Here is a 20530-nt window from a genome sequence, read left to right as displayed (position 1 = left end):
AGGTTGGGTGAGCAAGTTTGCGGATGATACGAAAGTCGGAGGAGTTGTTGACAGTGAGGAAGGATGTAGCAGGTTACAGCAGGATATAGAGAAGCTGCAGAGCTGGGCAGAAAGGTGGCAGATGGAATTCAATGTAGCTAAGTGCGAGGTGATTCACTTTGGGAAGAATAACAAAAAGATGGGGTACTGGGCTAATGGTCGGATACTTGGTAGTGTGGATGAGCAGAGGGATCTTGGTGTCCATGTACACAGATCTCTGAAAGTTGCCACCCAGGTAAATAGTGCGGTGAGGAAGGCATATGGCGTACTGGCTTTTATTGGTAGAGGAATTGAGTTCCGGAGTCCTGAGGTCATGATGCAGTTGTATAAGACTCTGGTACGGCCGCATCTGGAATATTGTGTGCAGTTTTGGTCGCCATACTATAGGAAGGATGTGGAGGCATTGGAACGGGTGCAGAGGAGGTTTACCAGGATGTTGCCTGGTATGGAAGGAAAATCGTATGAGGAAAGACTGAGGCACTTGGGGCTGTTTTCACTAGAGAAAAGAAGGTTTAGGGGTGACTTGATTGAGGTGTACAAGATGATTAGGGGGTTAGATAGGGTCGACAGTATGAACCTTTTCCCGCGTATTGAGTCGGGTATTACAAGGGGGCATAGCTTTAAATTAAGGGGGGGTAGATATAGGACTGATGTTAGGGGTAGGTTCTTCACTCAGCGAGTCGTTAGTTCATGGAATGCCCTGCCAGTAACAGTGGTGGACTCTCCCTCTTTATGGGCATTTAAGAGGGCATTGGATAGGTATATGGAGGATAGTGGGTTAGTGTAGTTTAGGTGGGCTTGGATCGGCGCAACATCGAGGGCCCAAGGGCCTGTACTGCGCTGTATTCTTCTATGTTCTATGTTCTAAGCTCAGAGGGTGCTTCTCCACAAATCCCTGAATGTGACTAAACTGGTTAATGCACAATTTGAGAAAGCACAGGGGACCGTAGACATAGCCTTTATTCATCAAGGCATAGATTATAAGAGCTATGTGGAAGTTTGCTTTTGCCAAGATTGAATACTGATTGTAGTTCTGGGAGCCACATTACAGGAAGAATGTGATTGTAGTGGAGAGGGCTCAGAGGCGATTCACCAGGATGTTCGCTGAGATGGAGCATATTAGCTATGGAGAGAGGCTGGATAAGCTCGGACTGTTTAGTTTGGAGCAGAGAAGGCTGAGGGGGCCATGATTCAGAAGGATAGGATTCCGAGGGACATGGACAGGATGGATAGATAGCAGCTGTTCCTTTTAGTCAAAGGGCCAAGAACAATGGAGCACATTTTAAAGTGAAGGATTTGAGATGTGGAGAGGAATGGAGAATTGTTTTTCACTCAGAGGATGCTGGGGTCGGGAATGCACTTCCTGAGAGAAGAATTGTCATGGTAACTTCACAACCATTAGAAAATACACGGTTGTGAACTTGAAATGCCATAAGATTCACGGCTACGGTTTTGTGTCGGAAAGTGGGGCTAATGTAGACCGTGCTGTATTGTTGATGGTACAAAGTCTGTGTTTCTGTGTTTGTATGGCTGTGGAAGGTCAATCATTGAGTAGCTTAAGGTAGGACTTGATCGGTTTCTGAAGAATATATTAACAAGGGTTTTAAGATTGAACTTATAATATCTTCTGAAAGTATGTCAATGGCAAAATTACGGGAAAAAAAGGTGCAGCTTTCTTACAGTCTGATACCAGAGAATTGAGGACAGAGAAAAGGCAGAACTATGGACCAAATACTTCAGTTATGTCTTCACATAAGAAAACGAAACAAAAAAGAAAACTTCCCATCAAAACTAGTGAACATTAGTCTGTTTAGAAAAAGGGAATAAAATGAAATTAGCAACTGTACAGTTTTAGAGGAAGTATTGGAACTGGAAGTAATGAGCACAGACAAAGTCAACAGAGATTGATCAAATGGGAATCATATTTGAGAAAGTGCCTTTAGCATAATTATGGAGAAGCAATCAATGAAATATGTGCATTTTCAGAAAGATTTTTGAAAAAGCCTATTATGGAAATTCAAATCCTATGGGTCTGGGACTAATATGGCTTTAGAATTGGAGAGCTGTCAGGAAGCAGTGAGTAGAAATAAAACAATGTATTTGTTTGAATGGAAGGCTTGGAGGATATAGCAAGGTTTGGGGTTTGGGCCCCAGCTATTCCCAATACACATCATATATATGATTGAGTGGATAAAATACAATATTTTCAAGTTTGCAGATGGCACTAAACAGTATCAGATTGTCAGTGGGTGAGCAGGATGTCAAAATGCTTCAAGGTGATTGAGACAAGTGGAGTGTCTGGGCAAATACGTGGCACATGAGGAGCAATGGGGAGGGGAGGCGTGAGATATATGATATTGTGACCTTTGATGGGAAAAACAGAACTGGAGCCGATCATTTGAAAAGGGATTGGTTGAAAAATATTGATCTATAAAGGGACTTAAGCTGCATTTTTGTTTCTTCTGTGCATCCCTCTGAGGTCAGTGTAGGGCAATGAGATCTGAATCATGAAGACAATACTAGTAATGGCATTGGCACGCTGACCAGTGTACACAGACCCAACAAGCTGTAACATTGAAAAAGGATCTGGATCTCCCTGTACACCAGTCACTGAAAGCACTATTGCAGGTGCAGAAAGCAGATAGGCAGATAAATCGTGTATTCACCTTCATTTCAGGGGGATTTGAATGCAGGAGTAAGGGTGTTTTAGTGCAGCTGTACAGGGCGTTGGTGAGACCTCACCTCGAACACTGTGCAGTATTATGTACAGTTTTGGTCTCCTTACCTAATAAAGGACAAACCTGACATTGAGGGAGAGCAGCGAAGATGACCAGACTGATCGCTGTTGTGGGAGCAGAATCTGGGGCGGCTGGGCCTTAATTCAATGGGCTTAGGAAAATAAGTGAAGATATCAGTGAAATATATAAAGCTCTGTCAGGACAAGTCAGATTGGAAGCAGGGGTGACAATTCCCCTGGCTGGGACATCAAAACAAGGGGCCACAGTATTAGGTACAGACAGACCACTCTGTATTGAGATGAGAATAAATGTCTGGACTCAGAGACTGGTGAACCTGGGGAATTATCTCCCAGATCAGACTGTTGAAACCAAGTCACGGAATATAAAAATGGATTTCTGGAAACTAAAGGGATAGGGAGACAGCAGGGTATGGTATGAAGATAGAGGATCAGATATCATTACAGGTTGCTCTCCAATAACGTGGCAGCTGTCTTCCTGTGCATCACTGTGTTGCAGAAAATCATGCAATATTAACGATGTGGTCTATGGGGAAAAGAGAATAATGGGCGAACCGCAAAATACCAGTAAAAACCAAAATTTAAGTTCGTCTAACACACACGCTAGCACAGTTTAATTAAACCTTTAATTCATATATGGTAATGAAATAGTGCTGTAAATGCAACACTTTCACAATACAGTCACTGGCTACCTTTCACCAAACTCTTCACCACAAAGCGCGCAGGGCTGACTGACCACGTGATGCCAACATGGAATTCCATTTCTCCTCAAGATTCTACCCCGGTTTGAAATAAAGTTCCTTTTAATTGGAGAGAACACTTCCCTATTTTAGGCTCAGGGTCAAGGCTTTGCAGAACGGATTGCATTCCTGTTTTAGTTGAACAATCAGAGGGTGCATTTTGCAGACAGAGGATCCTGAATTTGGGTTTTGTTGTTCAGCTGGTGCCTGGCAAGGAGTCGCGTCACAGTGAGCGGGAACTCACTTTATAGAAAAAAGATGCACAATTCACGAATCGCACTGCAGTCAAATCACGTTTAATAAACCCGCGTTATCAGAGAACTGCTTGTATATTGAATCGAGGAGCAAGATTGATGGACTGAAGGGGCTACAACAGTTCTTATTTTATATTTCACAATGCTTAAACGTATTAATGGATATGAACACTATGTCGGGAAAACTGCATTGAGGAGATTTTCTCAATGAACTAACTAACAGATAAGAATAAGGATAGCAACTCAGCACTAATTCATAGTTAATTTTAAAAGAAGTGGTCACAGAGTGACAAGCAGCACTGTGTGAAATATTCCATAACACTCTGGATTACAGGAGTGTTCCAGCGAAACTGGAGACCCTCCAATGTGGCGACTGTCTTCAAGAAACGAATGAGACAGAAAGCAGGAACCATTTTGCCTAACCATTATTGCTGGGACTCTTCGAGAGCCTGTTGGTAAGGAAGGAATTGCAGGGCAGTTAGAAAAGCTAAGCCCAGAGTGGCATAGTTTTGTGAAAGGGAAACTACTTTTGTTCTGTAAAATCATACATTTTTTTTCTGGAGATCCTGAGAATGTCAAGATTAGAGTCATGCTGGAAAAGCACAACAGGTCAGGCAGCATCCAAGGAGCAGGAAGGTCAATGTTTCGGGCAAGAGCCCTTCATCAGGAACTCCTGAGAATGTGACAAACAACCTTGATAAAGGGAGTCAGCTGAGACTATGACAAAGTGGCGCAGTTTCAGAGTGAAGAGATAGGCGGAATGGTCTAAATCTATTGCTATATCTCATGCCCTTATGGTCATACAGTCTATTATTCAGTGCAGAGTTGAAAGTCTCAGACCTGCTCTTGTAACCCTTGTATCTGTACATTGATTTGACTTCACCTTCTGGTCAATGGTAACCCCAACAATATGGATGGTGGGAGAATTCACTGCCAGCCAGTAGCGCAGTAATATGTTGAATATAAGCTGCTATCTGTGAGTCTAACCTGGTAGGAGTACATTGTCTCTATGATGATTGTCATTTTCAGTCTGGTATCTTTGAAGGATCGATCCTGCTATGCTAATATTGTTGAATTTAATAAAACAGGTGCAATTTATCACAGCGCTCAGCAACAATACGTCATGGAACACTGACACCTTTCTAATAACAGAAAGGTCTAAAATGTTCATCATCAGAAACACTGCTTTCCTGTTTATGTTCAAATCAGACAACCTGTCTCATCAAAGTGCTCAACTGGAACTTGTTACATTTTTTTTGGATATGTGAATCGCTGGATGGGCCCACCATTTCTTGTCCGTCCCTAGTTGCCCCCTTGAGAAGGTGGTGCTGAGCTGCCTTCTTGTACTGCTGCATGTCCACCTGCATGGCATTGACCCACAATGCTATGAGGGAGGGAATTACAGGGTTTTGACCCAGCAACAGTGAAAGAATTGTGATATATTTCCAACTCAGGATGTTTATTGGTTTTGCAGGGGAGTTTGAAGTTGGTGGTGTTCGCAAAAGCCTGCTGCCTTTGTCATTCTAGATGGAAGTGCTCGTAGGACTGGCAGGTGCTGTCTGAGGATCCCTGAAGAATTTCTGCAGTGCATCTTCTAGATAGTACACACTGCTGCTACTGATCGTTGGTAGTGAAGGGAGTGAATGCTTGTGGATGTGATGCCAATCAAATGGGCTGTTTTGTCCTGGATGGTGTCAACCTTCTTTAGTGTCGTTGTGGCTGCAGTCATTCAGGTAACTGGGGAGTATTCCATCTCAATCCTGACTTGTGCCTTGTAGATGGTGAACATGCTTTGGGAAGTCAGGAAGTGAGTTACTCACGCAGTATTCCTAGCCTCTGATCTGCTCTTATATTTATGTGGCGAGTCCAGTTGAATTTCTGGTCAATGGTAACCTCAAGTGTAATGATGAGGGTGGGGTGGGGTGGTAGGGAATTTAGTGACAAATATGCTGCTGAATACCAAGTGTTTGTATTGTTTCTTACTGGTGATGGTCATTGTCTGGCATTTGTGTGATGCGTATGATACTTGCCACTTGTGAGCCCAAGTCTGGAGATATTCCAGATCTTGTTGCCTTTAGGCATGGACTGTTTCAGTATCTGAGCATTTGCGAATGGTGCTGAACATTATGCAGTCATCGTCGACTATCCCCATTCTGACCTTATGATGGAGAGAAGGTCATTGATGAAGCCACTGAAGATGTTTGGACCTAGGTTTCATCCGGAGGACCACTGAAGATTTTACGTAGTATGGTGATGAAACGTCTGTAAATGAACATTCCAGTTCATGGAGCAAACCTGCATTAACATTATCCTGAGGGACTAGTGCAGAGATGTTCTGGAACTGAGATGACTGACCTCCAACAAGAATGACCGTTTTCCTATCTGTCAGTTATGACTCCAATAACAAGTGTTGGCCCGCAATACTCTTTGCTGGGGTTCCTTGATGCCACATTTGAAAGAATGCAGCCTTGATGTCAAGGGCTGGAATTCAGTTCCCTTTTCTATGTTTGAACCAAGGCTATGATTAGGTCAGGAGCTGAGTGTCTCTAGCAAAACCCAAACGGGGCGTCACTGAGCAGGTTATTTCTGAGCAGGTGCTGCTTGATAACACTATTGATGACAATTCCATCACTTTACTGATGATGGAGAATACATTGATGAGGCGGTATTGGGCCGGGTTGAATTTGTCCTGCGTTTTATGTACAGAACATACTTGAGCAGTTTTTTTTCCCATTGTCGGTTTGTAATTACTGGAACAGCTTCCCTTGGGAAGCGGGAAGTTCTGGAGTACAACTCTTCAGGACTATTGTCAGCATGTTATCAGGGCCCATAGCCTTTGCAGTATCCAGTACCTTCAATCGTTTCTTGACATCAGTCAATCGAATTTGCTGAAGACTGCTATCTGTAATGATGGGGACCACGGGAGAAGGCCCAAATGGACCATTCACTCGAAACTTCTGACTGAAGATTTCTGCGAAATTCGTTGTAGGATAGCTCAGTTCTGTCTGTCCCTTGCTGTTTATGTTATTTGGCACGCAAGTATTTCTGTTTGGAAGCTTCAGCAGATTAACATTTTATCTTTGTATATTCCTGGTTCTGCTCCTGGCATGCCCTCCTGCACTCTCCATTGAACCAGAGTTGATCCTCTGACTTGATGGTAATGGCTGAGTTGGGGATATTTTGGGCCGTGACATTACAGATAGTGCTTGAGTACAGTTCTGGTTCTATTGATGGTCCATTGTGTCTTATGGACGCTCAGTCTTGAGTTGCTAGATCTCTTCGAAGTCTGTACCATTTAGCATGGTGATAGTGCCACATAACACAAAAGAGTTTATTTTGAATGTCACCGTGAGACTTTTACCGATACTGTCATGGACAGATATATCCGCAGTTGATAGATTGGTAAGGATGAGGTCATATATGATTTTTTTTCCCTCTTGTTCTTTCCCTCACCATCTGCTGCAGACCCAATCTAGTAGCTATGTCCTTTTTTGACCCGACCAGCCTGATCAGTAGTACTGCTGCCAAACCAGTCTTGGTGGTCGACTTTGAAATCTCCCAGCCAGAATACACTTTGTGCCCTTGCCACAGTCAGTTCTTTCTCCAAGTGTTGTTTAACATAGAGGAGCACTGATTCATATGAGGAACTACGTTACATGGTAATCAGTAAGAGACATTGTTGTCCATGTTTAATCAGAAGCCATGGGACTTCATTGGCTCTGGAGTCAATTTTGGGGACTCCCAGAGCAACAACCTATCAACTGTACCTCACGGAGCTGCCCCCTCTGCTGGATAGGTCCTGCCTTTGAGGCAGGACATATCCAGGGATGGTGATGGTGGTGTCTGGGTTATTTCTGTCAGGTATGATTCCGTGAGTATGACTATGTCGGGCTGTTGCTTGAATAGTCTGTAAGGCAGTTGTCCCAGTTTTGGCACTACCAATAAGGAAGACTTTGGAGGTTCTACAGTGATGTTTCTAATGTTGATTTTTCCAGTGCAGGGTTTGATGCCAGGTGGTCCAGCCGGTTTCATTTCTTTGAAACTTTGTAACGATTGGTACAACTGAATGAGTCACTAGACCATTTCAGGGGGCGATTGAGAGTCAATGACATTGCTGTGGGTCTGGAATTGCATGTCAGCCAGACCAGGTGAGGATGGAACATTCCTTCATTGAAGGATATTAGTGATCCAGATGGATTTTTCTGAAAATCAGCAATGATTTCATTCTCATAGGTAGATTCATAATTCCAGGGATATTGAACTGAATTTCCACCATCTGCAGTGTCGGGATTCGAACTTGGGTCCAAAGAACAGGAGCTGATTTTATGGATTGATAATTTATTGGTAAGACCATCAAGCCTACATGGAAGCACATGATGTTCTCAACTGCCATTTCTTGTGTTGCCCTGTTTTTCATTAATTGCTTATGTTATTCTGTAACCTCATCCTTCATTAAATCCTGATTGAAATACACAGTCATGAACGTCCTCTCGACTGCTTGAATTTCATTTAATCCGTTTCGTTTGGACAGACATTTCAAGGTAGCTGCCCATCGGAAAATACCAGGAAGTAAGAATGGCTGACTGTGCTCTGTACCTGTCACCAGACCAGCGTGTCTGTCCAGGCACGTAAAGTATTTATCGTGGGTCAGAGAACCTCCGAATTATTAGAGCACAGATGGAGGCCATTCAGCCCATCGAGGAGTCACAAGCTCTCCAACTGAACAAACGGAGAAGGAGAGATTGTGTGGAGATAGATGATGTGTGAGAGAAATAAACAGAGAGAAAGAAAGTGAAAGGAGATAAACTGAGAGAGGATAGAAAGGGGAGTGTAAAAGGTGTTAGAAGATGGTGAAGTTAGATAGATCAGGAGACTGCATTAGAGTATATAAATATGCACAGACAGTAATTAGAAGTTTTATTTAGAAATTCCTCTGGACACCATACCATGTGAGCACTGTGCTGATACTGGCTGCCATCCCAGAGTATTTATTTCCAATAATACCACAGAATTTACTGACAGATAAACAGAACCCATTAGGTCAATAGATTGGTTCCATGCAGAAAGCAGAGTTTTTAAATAGACTGTGCCAACAGCAGCAGGAAATGATGACCCCTTCCCCCCCGCCCCAAACTGTGTGAGAGACCACACAGTTTGAGAGGCCGGAGAATCACAGTGAGGAGGATCACTGACAGAGGGGAAATCAGCACCTCAGCTGTGGGTGAAAGAAATATTGATAAAGTTTGAACACACTTACCTAGTTTTGTAATCCACATTTCAATTTATATAACACAGTATCAGGAGTGCATTTTAACAACCTTATCCCTTTGTACTTTGCATATATTGGTATGTGCAGAAAATCATTTTGTTTCTGGGTTTTATATTGCATGAAAAGCACAGGATCAGGAATGCATTTTAACAACCTTATCTCTTTGTACTTTGCATATATTGGTATGTGCAGAAAATCATTTTGTTTCTGGGTTTTATATTGCATGAAAAGCACAGGATCAGGAATGCATTTTAACAACCTTATCTCTTTGTACTTTGCATATATTGGTATGTGCAGAAAATCATTTTGTTTCTGGATTTTATATTGCATGAAAAGCACAGGATCAGGAATGCATTTTAACAACCTTATCCCTTTGTACTTTGCATATATTGGTATGTGCAGAAAATCATTTTGTTTCTGGGTTTTATATTGCATGAAAAGCACAGGATCAGGAATGCATTTTAACAACCTTATCTCTTTGTACTTTGCATATATTGGTATGTGCAGAAAATCATTTTGTTTCTGGATTTTATATTGCATGAAAAGCACATTATCAGGAGTGCATTTTAACAACCTTATCTCTTTGTACTTTGCCTATATTGGTATGCGCAGAAAATCATTTTGTTTCTGGATTTTATATTGCATTAAAAGCAAAGTATCAGGAGTGCATTTTAACAACCTTATCTCTTTGTACTTTGCATATATTGCTATGTGCAGAAAATCATTTTGTTTCTGGATTTTATATTGCACGAATGCATTTCATTAATATTGTCTCTGCCAGTTCCTCATTGTAAATGTATCCTGGAATCTGTTCTTCATATGAGTTATAAAGAGTAACGTTCCAATACTGGTGACTGGAGAACATCACTGTCCCTCCACCCACTCTAAACAACGATGTCACCCAGTCCTCTCCATCTGTCTTTCCCCAATGTCATAATCACAATGTAAATGAAGTCCATTGAATGAGACTTCATCACAGTTCGTTAACATGGACACCATCAATGACATGACCCACACCTGCCCTGTCTGATTCTGGAATAACAATCTGAATTGTGTTTGTCATGTGCAATTCTCTGTTAACATATCCTTGCCGTTTGTTTGTTATAACCTACATTTTCTTAGGCACATTTTGCCATCGGGTCATGGACGAAAGATGTTCTGTCAATGTTTTACAGATATTGCAATGACTGATCTGTAGTTACAGGATTTATTTCTCTATTTATGAACAGAGAAGCATGTTAATGCTCCGTTAAACACTATTTCTTCCATTACTTCCATATCCAAGGCAGACTGAATGATTACACACAATCAATCTGCCATCTTCAACATTCCTTCCTTCAGTCACACTCACATATCACATCCAGAATGCACAAATGTTCAAAGTTATTTTGAACTTGAATAAAACAGTATTGATTCAACAGTTAACAGATTCAAATCGGTTAACTGGAGCAATTTGTTCAGCGATTGTGATTATGTCAGTCTCCATGGATCCTAAGCGTCCCTAGAGAGTTTCTCTCTTCTATCAAAAAGGAATGCTTTCAGGTTTTTATCCCATAGTATGAGTGGGAGCATCACCCACACCAGTAACAGGGAACAGCAGCTCCAGAGAGAGGTGGAGGAGAGATCAGTCTGTGAGAACATTAGACTGCAATGTTCCAACAATAGGCAGGAGTTTATCCTATGGTATTTACTGGCTTTCCCAGCCTTGCATATCATTAGCATATCGGATTGAAGATGTACTGCTGGTTATTCAAGCTGGTTACTATCCTATTCTTGCTATAGTTGGTGTTCCTGGTAAGTCACTTAGTCTGTCGATCGAACTGCATTGATACTGATGATATGTAAATTTTGGAAAGGTGCAAGTCAACTTTTTCAGTTCCAATCAAAGATTCCATTCATTAGAAATAATAACTAGCAAATTATTATTTACAAATAACTCGCCAATTTGCGAGGATGAAACACACTGTTCTCAACCATCTTGATTCATTTTCTCCTGCAAAGTTTACATCTCCATATCCTCCCCACATACCAATCCTGTCCAAAACAAACATTAAGATGTCCCAGTATCCTCCTCAGCCGCAGTGCAACTCCTGAATAAACCATTGTTTGCGCCTTTTGTTAATGCTGGATACATGTTTCAAGTCCCTCCTTACCACGTGTCCATTGCAAAATAATTGAACTTGGGATGTTTAACTTGTTCTCTGTACAGAATCTGAAAGATGGGAAGATAGTGTATGGTGGTCACGTGATTGGCTCGTAATCTAGATGCAAAGAATAATAATCTGTTGATATTGGCTTGCCTGATGCACATTTAAGAAGGCAGTGGGTCGTACTTCTCTGGTCAGGTCTCTGTTTAAATGCAAATTCACAGCAGTTTGTTTTACTATTTACTGTCCTGTGGAACAGGTGAACCAGCCACTCAGTTCAAGATCGGTATAACATGCTGGCCTGACCAGGGCTGCACACATCCCGTGAGGGAAGAACAGAGGTGAAGGAAGCGCCCTTCCTTTGCCTATTTCCCATAATCCAACAGCTGATTTCCATTCAAGTAGGTGACCATTCACTGTTTTAGGTGCATTCTTTGTCATTGAGCCTCTCCCCGAGAGTGATATCCATCTCGATAGGCACCTCTAGTGCTGGCTTTATTGATGCTGACCTACAGATGTAAGGATGTTTTACATTCCACATCAGTGGCAAAGGATTGTAAATGAATGGTTTCCTTTGTCGCATGAAGGAAATGGAGCCAGCTAAGTGAGGGAAAGGATTTATTGCGATCAAACCTGAGAGCGTTGTTGAGGCAGTATTTGGGGCATTGTGGACAGATTTTCTCTCCTTTATAAGAAGTGATCTCCTTACCACAGAGAGTGTGAAAAGGAGTTCCACCATATTAATCTCTGGGATAATGGCATCATAAGGAATAAGTAAAGTTTGATCTGGGGTGCTTTCAGAGAATAAGAGGTGATTGCATTGAACACTGAGTGGGGAGGGACAATCACTCCTTATTTTCTAAACAGATAATGAGAAGGTGATAAATTCCATGTCTGCTGTTTCACTCAGGATGCATGATTCTGGATAATTTTAGTGCGTCTGAGGACGTTACGCCCACCCACCCCAACCTCCACTCCCCAAGATGACTGAGAGAGACAGAGAGGTCCAGGTTTTGAATAAACTATCACCACATTAATATAGTGCAGTTGTTGTGTGATCCTGCACTGAATGTCATATTATCCACCACCCTGACAGCAGCCACAATACCTTCATTCTAAAACAGTTAACTATTCCCACCAGCTTCTGACATTCATGAAGTACATGAATCCATCTACTCAGAGACGTCTATAAGACACAGGAGTAGAAATTAGGCCAGTCAGCCTGTTGAGTCTGCCCATAGAACATAGAACATAGAACATAGAACAATACAGCACAGAACAGGCCCTTCGGCCCACGATGTTGTGCCGAACTTCTAACCTAGATTAAGTACCCATCCATGTACCTATCCAAATGCCGCTTAAAGGTCGCCAATGATTCCGACTCTACCACTCCCACGGGCAGCGCATTCCATGCCCCCACCACTCTCTGGGTAAAGAACCCACCCATGACATCTCCCCTATACCTTCCACCCTTCACCTTAAATTTATGTCCCCTTGTAACACTCTGTTGTACCCGGGGAAAAAGTTTCTGACTGTCTACTCTATCTATTCCTCTGATCATCTTATAAACCTCTATCAAGTCACCCCTCATCCTTCGCCGTTCCAACGAGAAAAGGCCGAGAACTCTCAACCTATCCTCGTATGACTTCCTCTCCATTCCAGGCAACATCCTGGTAAATCTTCTCTGCACCCTCTCCAAAGCTTCCACATCTTTCCTAAAGTGAGGCGACCAGAACTGCACACAGTACTCCAACTGTGGCCTAACCAAAGTCCTGTACAGCTGCAACATCACTTCACGACTCTTGAATTCAATCCCTCTGCTAATGAACGATAATACTCCATAGGCCTTCTTACAAACTCTATCCACCTGAGTGGCAACCTTCAAAGATCTATGTACATAGACCCCAAGATCCCTCTGTTCCTCCACCTCACTAAGAACCCTACCATTAACCCTGTATTCCGCATTCTTATTTGTTCTTCCAAAATGGACAACCTCACACTTGGCAGGGTTGAACTCCATCTGCCACTCCTCAGCCCAGCTCTGCATCATATCTAAGTCCCTCTGCAGCCGACAACAGCCCTCCTCACTGTCCACAACTCCACCTATCTTCGTATCATCTGCAAATTTACTGACCCACCCTTCGACTCCCTCATCTAAGTCATTAATAAAAATTACAAACAGCAGAGGACCCAGAACTGATCCCTGCGGAACTCCACTTGTAACTGGGCTCCAGGCTGAATATTTACCATCTACCACCACTCTCTGCCTTCGACCGGTTAGCCAGTTTTCGATCCAATTGGCCAAATTTCCCTCTATCCCATGCCTCCTGACTTTCCGCATAAGCCTACCATGGGGAACCTTATCAAATGCCTTACTAAAATCCATGTACACTACATCCACTGCTCTACCCTCATCCACATGCTTGGTCACCTCCTCGAAGAATTCAATAAGACTTGTAAGGCAAGACCTACCCTTCACAAATCTGTGCTGGCTGTCCCTAATCAAGCAGTGTCTTTCCAGATACTCATAAATCCTATCCCTCAGTACCTTTTCCATTACTTTGCCTACCACAGAAGTAAGACTAACAGGCCTGTAATTCCCGGGGTTATCCCTATTCCCTTTTTTGAACAGGGGCACAACATTCGCTACTCTCCAGTCCCCTGGTACCACCCCCGTTGCCAGTGAAGACGAGAAGATCATTGCCAACGGTACTGCAATTTCCTCTCTTGCTTCCCACATAATCCTATGTTATATCCCGTCAGGCCCGGGGGACTTGTTTATCCTCAAGTTGTTCAAAATGTCCAACACATCTTCCTTCCTAACAGGTATCTCTTCTAGCTTACCAGTCCATTTCACACTCTCCTCTTCTACAATACGGTCCCTCTCGTTCGTAAATACTGAAGAGAAGTACTTGTTCAAGACCTCTCCTATCTCTTGCGACTCAATACACAGTCTCCCACTACTGTCCATCATTCAATCATCGCTGATAGGTTTCTCAAATCGATTCTCCAGCCTTCTCCTCGTAATTTTTCATCCCCTGGATAATCAAGAACCTATCTAAAGCCGTCTCAAATAGACTTAATGACCTGGCCCCCATTGCCTTCTGTGGCAATAAATTTTAAAGATTCGACATTCTCTGGTTAAATACATTTCTCCTTATCACTGTTCTAAAAGGTGTTCCCTTTCATCTAAGTCTCTGACCTCGAGCTCTCGTTCAATGGAAGCATCTTACCAACGTCACCTCTGTCCAGGTAATTCAGTACTCTGTGCTTCCATTACATTCCGTCTCGTCTTTCTAAACTTTACCGAGGATATACCCAGAGCCCACAACCATTGCGGGCCCAGGAAATTATAGACCAGTTAGCCTGACCTCAGTGGTGGGAAAGATGCTGGAGTCTATTATAAAGGATGAAATTACGGCACATCTGGATAGTAGGAACAGGATAGGACAGAGTCAACATGGATTTATGAAGGGGAAATCATGCTTGACTAATCTTCTTGAATTTTTTGAGGATGTAACTCTGAAGATGGACGAGGGGGATCCAGTAGATGTAGTATACCTGGACTTTCAGAAAGCTTTTGATAAAGTCCCACACAGGAGGTTAGTGAGTAAAATTAGGGCACATGGTATTGGGGGCAAAGTACGAGATTGGATTGAAAATTGGTTGGCAGATAGGAAACAAAGGGTAGTGATAAACGGCTCCATTTCGGAGTGGCAGACATTGACCAGTGGGGTACCGCAGGGATCCGTGCTGGGACCGCAGCTTTTTACAATATAAGTTAATGATATAGAAGATGGTATCAGCAATAACATTAGCAAATTTGCTGATGATACAGAGCTGGGTGGCAGGGTGAAATGTGATGAGGATGTTAGGAGATTACAGGGTGTACTGGACAAGTTAGGTGAGTGGTCAGATGCATGGCAGATGCAGTTTAATGTTGATAAATGTATGGTTATCCACTTTGGTTCCAAGAACAGGAAGGCAGATTACTACCTCAATGGAGTCAAGTTAGGTAAAGGGGCAGTACAGAGAGATCTGGGTGTTCTTGTACACCAGTCAATGAAGGCAAGCATGCAGGTACAGCAGGTAGTGAAGAAGGCTAATAGCATGCTGGCATCATAACAAGAGGAATTGAGTATAGAAGCAAAGAGGTGCTTCTGCCGCTGTACAGGGCCCTGGTGAGACCACACCTGGAGTACTGTGTGCAGTTCTGGTCTCCAAATTTGAATCTGCCGCTTCCGGTTGTCAGTTCCAGCTGTCCGTTGCAATGGCAGGTATATTGGGTCCAGGTCGATGTGCTTATTGATTGAATCTGTGGATGAGTGCCATGCATCTAGGAATTCCATGCATCTAAATCTCTGGACTCAAAGCAGAAGTGGTAATGCAAAGATTTGAACAAACAGTCTTACCGCAAATTCAACCCAAACTCTGGGTCAGATATATGGATGACACCTTTGTAATCATTAAAAACACAGAAATAGAGAACACACACCGGATCATCAACGCCACACTCACAGGAATCCGATTCACTAGAGAGGAAGAAAAGGACAACCAACTCCCATTCCTAGATGTGATGGTACAGAGAACACCTAATGGAGAATTCACCACAAAGGTATACAGGAAAGCCCCACGCACACAGACCAAGTCCTGAACTACGAAAGCAACCACCCCAACACACACAAAAGAAGTTGCATCAAGACACTATTCAAAAGGGCCACAACACACTGCAGTACACCAGAACTGCAAAAAGAGGAAGAAGAACACCTATACAATGTATTCGCCAAAAACAGATACCCGTGCAATTTCATCACCAGATGCCTAAGGGAAAGACAACGGAACGAGGACATGCCACAACCCAAAGGACGAGCCACACTACCATACATCAAGAGCATTTCTGAACTGACAGCCAGACTACTGCGACCACTAGGACTCATAACAGCACACAAAAAACAGCCACTCTCAGACAACAACTCACCAGAACGAAGGACCCGATAACCAGCATGAGCAAAACCAATGTAGTGTACAAAATCCCATGCAAGGACTGCACAAAACACCACATAGGACAAACAGGAAGACAGTTAACGATCCGCATCCATGAACACCAACTAGACACGAAACGACACGACCAGCTATCCTTAGTAGCCACACACGCAGATGACAAGCAACATGAGTTCGACTGGGACAACACTACTATTATAGGACAAGCCAAACAGAGAACAGCCAGGGAATTCCTAGAGGCGTGGCACTCATCCACAGATTCAATCAATAAGCACATCGACCTGGACCCAATATACCGACCACTGCAGCGGACAGCTGGAACTGACAATCAGAAGCGGCAGATTCAAACCACTATAAATGCAGGAGGAAAGATCACAGAAGCGCATCACAGGAGGCTCCCAAGCACTGAAGATGTCACCGAGGCAGGGGACGAAACGTCTGCAACACAAATTCCCAGCTCGGCGAACAGAAACACAACAGAGAATATTATCTATGCCTCTAACTATACTACCCGCAATTATCCATAATTGAGCAGCACAGTGAAACAGCAATGCTGCCTCACAGTGATAGGGATTCGTGTTCAATTCCAATCTCTGGCAACTGTCTGTGTGGAATTGGTACATTCTTCCCGTGTCTGCACTGGGAGCATAAACTCTTTTCTCTCTCCACAGTATGTCTCTATATTTGTTTCGGATATTTACAATCTACCGTATTTTTTCTTTTATTTGATGGACAAATGCTGTAAATGTGACAGTTTTTTGTAAAAGCAGCCGTGGTTCGCGGATTCCCCTGGGTGTTTAGGAATGTTGACCGGCCATTTGTCTGAGTGCAGTGTCCCTGGATACTCATTCCATCTCTTTCAGTCCCTCCGTCCATCGTTACTGCATGCAGCCTTTCCTTTGCCCCCCCTGGGGCTCCCCACACCCCATTGCCTGCCACTGGATACTCCCTTTGCAGGACTGTGCACGCAACGACACTGGGCACTTTCTCACCCGCCGGGGATGCTGGGTAAAGACGCTGGCATTGAAAGGAACAGAATAACGACAATCCAATTTAATCGCAAAGCAGAGTAAACAGGCTGAATGACATCATCTGCTCGGACATTGTGTAGTCTTCTGTTTATCCTCGTCAATCTGCAAATAAATGGTCCATATGTCTACCTTGTCAATCAGGTTTGGTGGAGGTGATAGATATCAGATCCTCAGGCCATTGGACTGAGTCAGTGGGCTCCATCGTCTTGGTTAATGAGGTCACACTTACGTTTTTATTATCACGTCTATCCACTTTAAAGAAAAGACCTTGCTGGAATTGTGCTGAAAAGATATTTGAATTTTGGAGACACGAGAATATGTCACGTGCGAGTGAGATTAGGATTAGGAAGGTAGTACAGTTAAATAGCTGAAAATGTGTTGCTGGAAAAGCGCAGCAGGTCAGGCAGCATCCAAGGAACAGGAGAATCGACGTTTCGGGCATAAGCCCTTCTTCAGGAATCCTGTTCTCCTGTTCCTTGGATGCTGCCTGACCTGCTGCGCTTTTCCAGCAACACATTTATCGACGTTTCGGCAATAAGCCCTTCTTCAGGAATCCTGTTCTCCTGTTCCTTGGATGCTGCCTGACCTGCTGCACTTTTCCATCAACACATTTTCAGCTCTGATCTCCAGCATCTGCAGTTCTCACTTTCTCCAATACAGTTAAATACACGGTCAAAGAGCTGGTAGCACTTCTGATATTTTGATCATGGCGATTCCCGACTCGATAGAATATACCCAAGGAGGACGGGATGGACCTGAATTGGCAGCAATCTCTGACATGTGGATCATTGGGATTCCCGGGTTAGTAGGCTGGAGACAGTCGTTTAAAGTGAAATTATTATCCAGCCCTCTATCGAAATCGGATCATGTGTAATGCAATGTACAGATTGAAGTGACAAAGGAGGAAACTGGAATTGTCTGTCTACAATATTTTCTGCTTTACTGACTGTCTTTTGTAATCTCCTGTCACCAGAAAATAGCAGCAGATAATACTTCAGGGAATCTCAAACCAAATATCAGGTCAGTGTGTGATGTGTTTGGCTGAACTGTATCTATTTCAATGCAAGTATTATTATGGGTAAACAGATGAATTTAGAGCCTTAATAGGACTACGATGTTGCAAACATTATAGGGACTTGGTTGAGAAAGAGACAGGAATGGCTGCTCAACTTTCCAGGGTTTTGTTGTTTTAGATTAGGTAGAGGGGAAGCTAAAAGAGGCGGAGGAGTTGCATTACTAATCAGGGAGGTTGTTACATCTGTACTTAGGACGTATTGGAGGACTCATCTACTGAGGCAACATGAAGCAAGCTCAAGATATGATGGATGCATGTGTTAGGATTGTACTGTAGTCCCTACAACAGCTACCGAGAGATTGAGGAACAAATATGTCGGCCGATTATGGAAACGTGTATTAAAAACAGAGTTGCCAACGTGAGTGACTTTAACATCCTCAATATTGACTGGGAGTCCCTTAGATCAAGAGGTTTAGACGGGGTAGAATTTCTTAAGTGCATCCAAGAAAATTATTTGCAACAGTATGGGGCTTGTCCAACTACAGGAGGGGCCATACTGAACCTCGTATTAGAAAATGAGTCTGTCCAGTTGACTGACCATTCACTAGAAAATCATTTTGGAAACAGTGATCACAATGCCCTCAGGTTTGAGAGAGCTACGATCATGAAATAAGACAGAACCTTGAGGTAGTCAATAAATTGGTGGAAGGCAAATCCGCATCAGGCAGAAGTGAGGGGCTGTTAATTGGGAGGAGCTGCTATCAGGCAAATCCACATTTTGCATGGTGGAACTGTTTATTAAATCCTGATTTCACTATCGTCTGGTGAATGTCCTCCCAACTGCTCGAATATCAGTCTATTTTGTTTGAACAGATATTTATAGGACACTCCATGACAGAAAACAGGAAGAGATAATGGATGATTGTGTACTGTGTCCTTCGCAGGACCAGCTTGTTTCTCCAGGCACTGAAAGTCTTTATTGTGGGTCAGAGACCTTCACATTTATATGGCCCAGACGGAGGCAATTTAACCCATCCTACATCCACAAGCTCTCCAACTGCACTATCCGAAAGCAGAGAGAATTATTGGAGATACAGAGAGAGAGAGAGAGAGAGAGAGAGAGAGAGAGAATGAAACAGAAAGAAGGAATGCGAATGGAGATCAGCAGAGTGGATAGAAAGTAGAGCAACTGACTGAGTGGGAGAAACGGGTGTTAGAAGAGAGTGAGGCTGGATAGATCAGGAGGCACCATGAGGAAAATAGACAGAAGATGGAAATTTTATTTCGATATTATGCTGGACTGAAGGCCTTTGTCTGGTGCCATACCCTGTGAGCACTGTGCTGATATTGGCTGTCATTCCAGATCATTTATCTCCAATAACATCACAGAGCTAGGTTGCTGACAGTTAAACGGAATCCAATAGACAAATTGATTGGTTCCAGGGAGAAGTTGGATTAACTTCAATAGATTGGGCGAACAGCAGCAGAAACTGATAAGCCCCGAAAAACTGTGTGTGGGACTGGACCAGAGAATCTCAGTGAAGGGGAACATTGACAAAGGGGAAATCAACATCTCAGCTGTGGGCCAAATAATGATTGATAACGTTTGCACAGCACTTCCATGGTTTTGTAATTCACATTTCAATTTATACAGCTCAAGGTCATGAGTGTATTTTAACAATCTTATCTGTTTGTACTTTCCATATTTTGGAATGTACAACAAGTCATTTTGTTCCTGTATTTTCTGTTGCATAAGCGTATTGTATTATTGGGGAAGAAAGGACCTGTTCTGATGGTACGGCCTTCATCTGAACAATTCTGGGACCAGAGTCCTAACAAATCACATAACTAGGGCTGCGGTCCGATCTTCCAACAAATGTTTAGGTTTGGGTGGAGTTTCAGTTATAGGGGAAATTAGAAAACTCGAATTCAAAGAGGTGGTAAGAGTGCAGAACGCAGGAGAGTCTCCAGCCCAGGCACAGATAGGACAGAGTGTATTGAAAATGTAAACAATTAAACTTCAAGCACACTGGACAGACAAATGAAATTGAGAGGAGGCACGGTTAATACAGGACTGAGAGTGTTATATCTGAATGCACGTGGTATAAGAAATGAAGTAAATGAGCTTGTAGCGCAGATTGAAATTGGTAGAGACGTGCTGAAAGGGGATCAGGATTGACAATATTCAAGGGTATGCCTCCTATCGAAAAGATAGGTTGGTGGGAGGAGTAAAAATAAAAATAAATCAATCGTAAGAATCCTGGTCTCCTTACTATTGG

The sequence above is a fragment of the Chiloscyllium plagiosum genome, unplaced genomic scaffold (assembly GCF_037043375.1).
Source record: "Chiloscyllium plagiosum isolate Xiang-an unplaced genomic scaffold, Cpla_swu_hap1 HiC_scaffold_11, whole genome shotgun sequence".
Classification (NCBI taxonomy): domain Eukaryota; kingdom Metazoa; phylum Chordata; class Chondrichthyes; order Orectolobiformes; family Hemiscylliidae; genus Chiloscyllium; species Chiloscyllium plagiosum.
Note: the sequence above shows the minus strand (reverse complement) of the source record.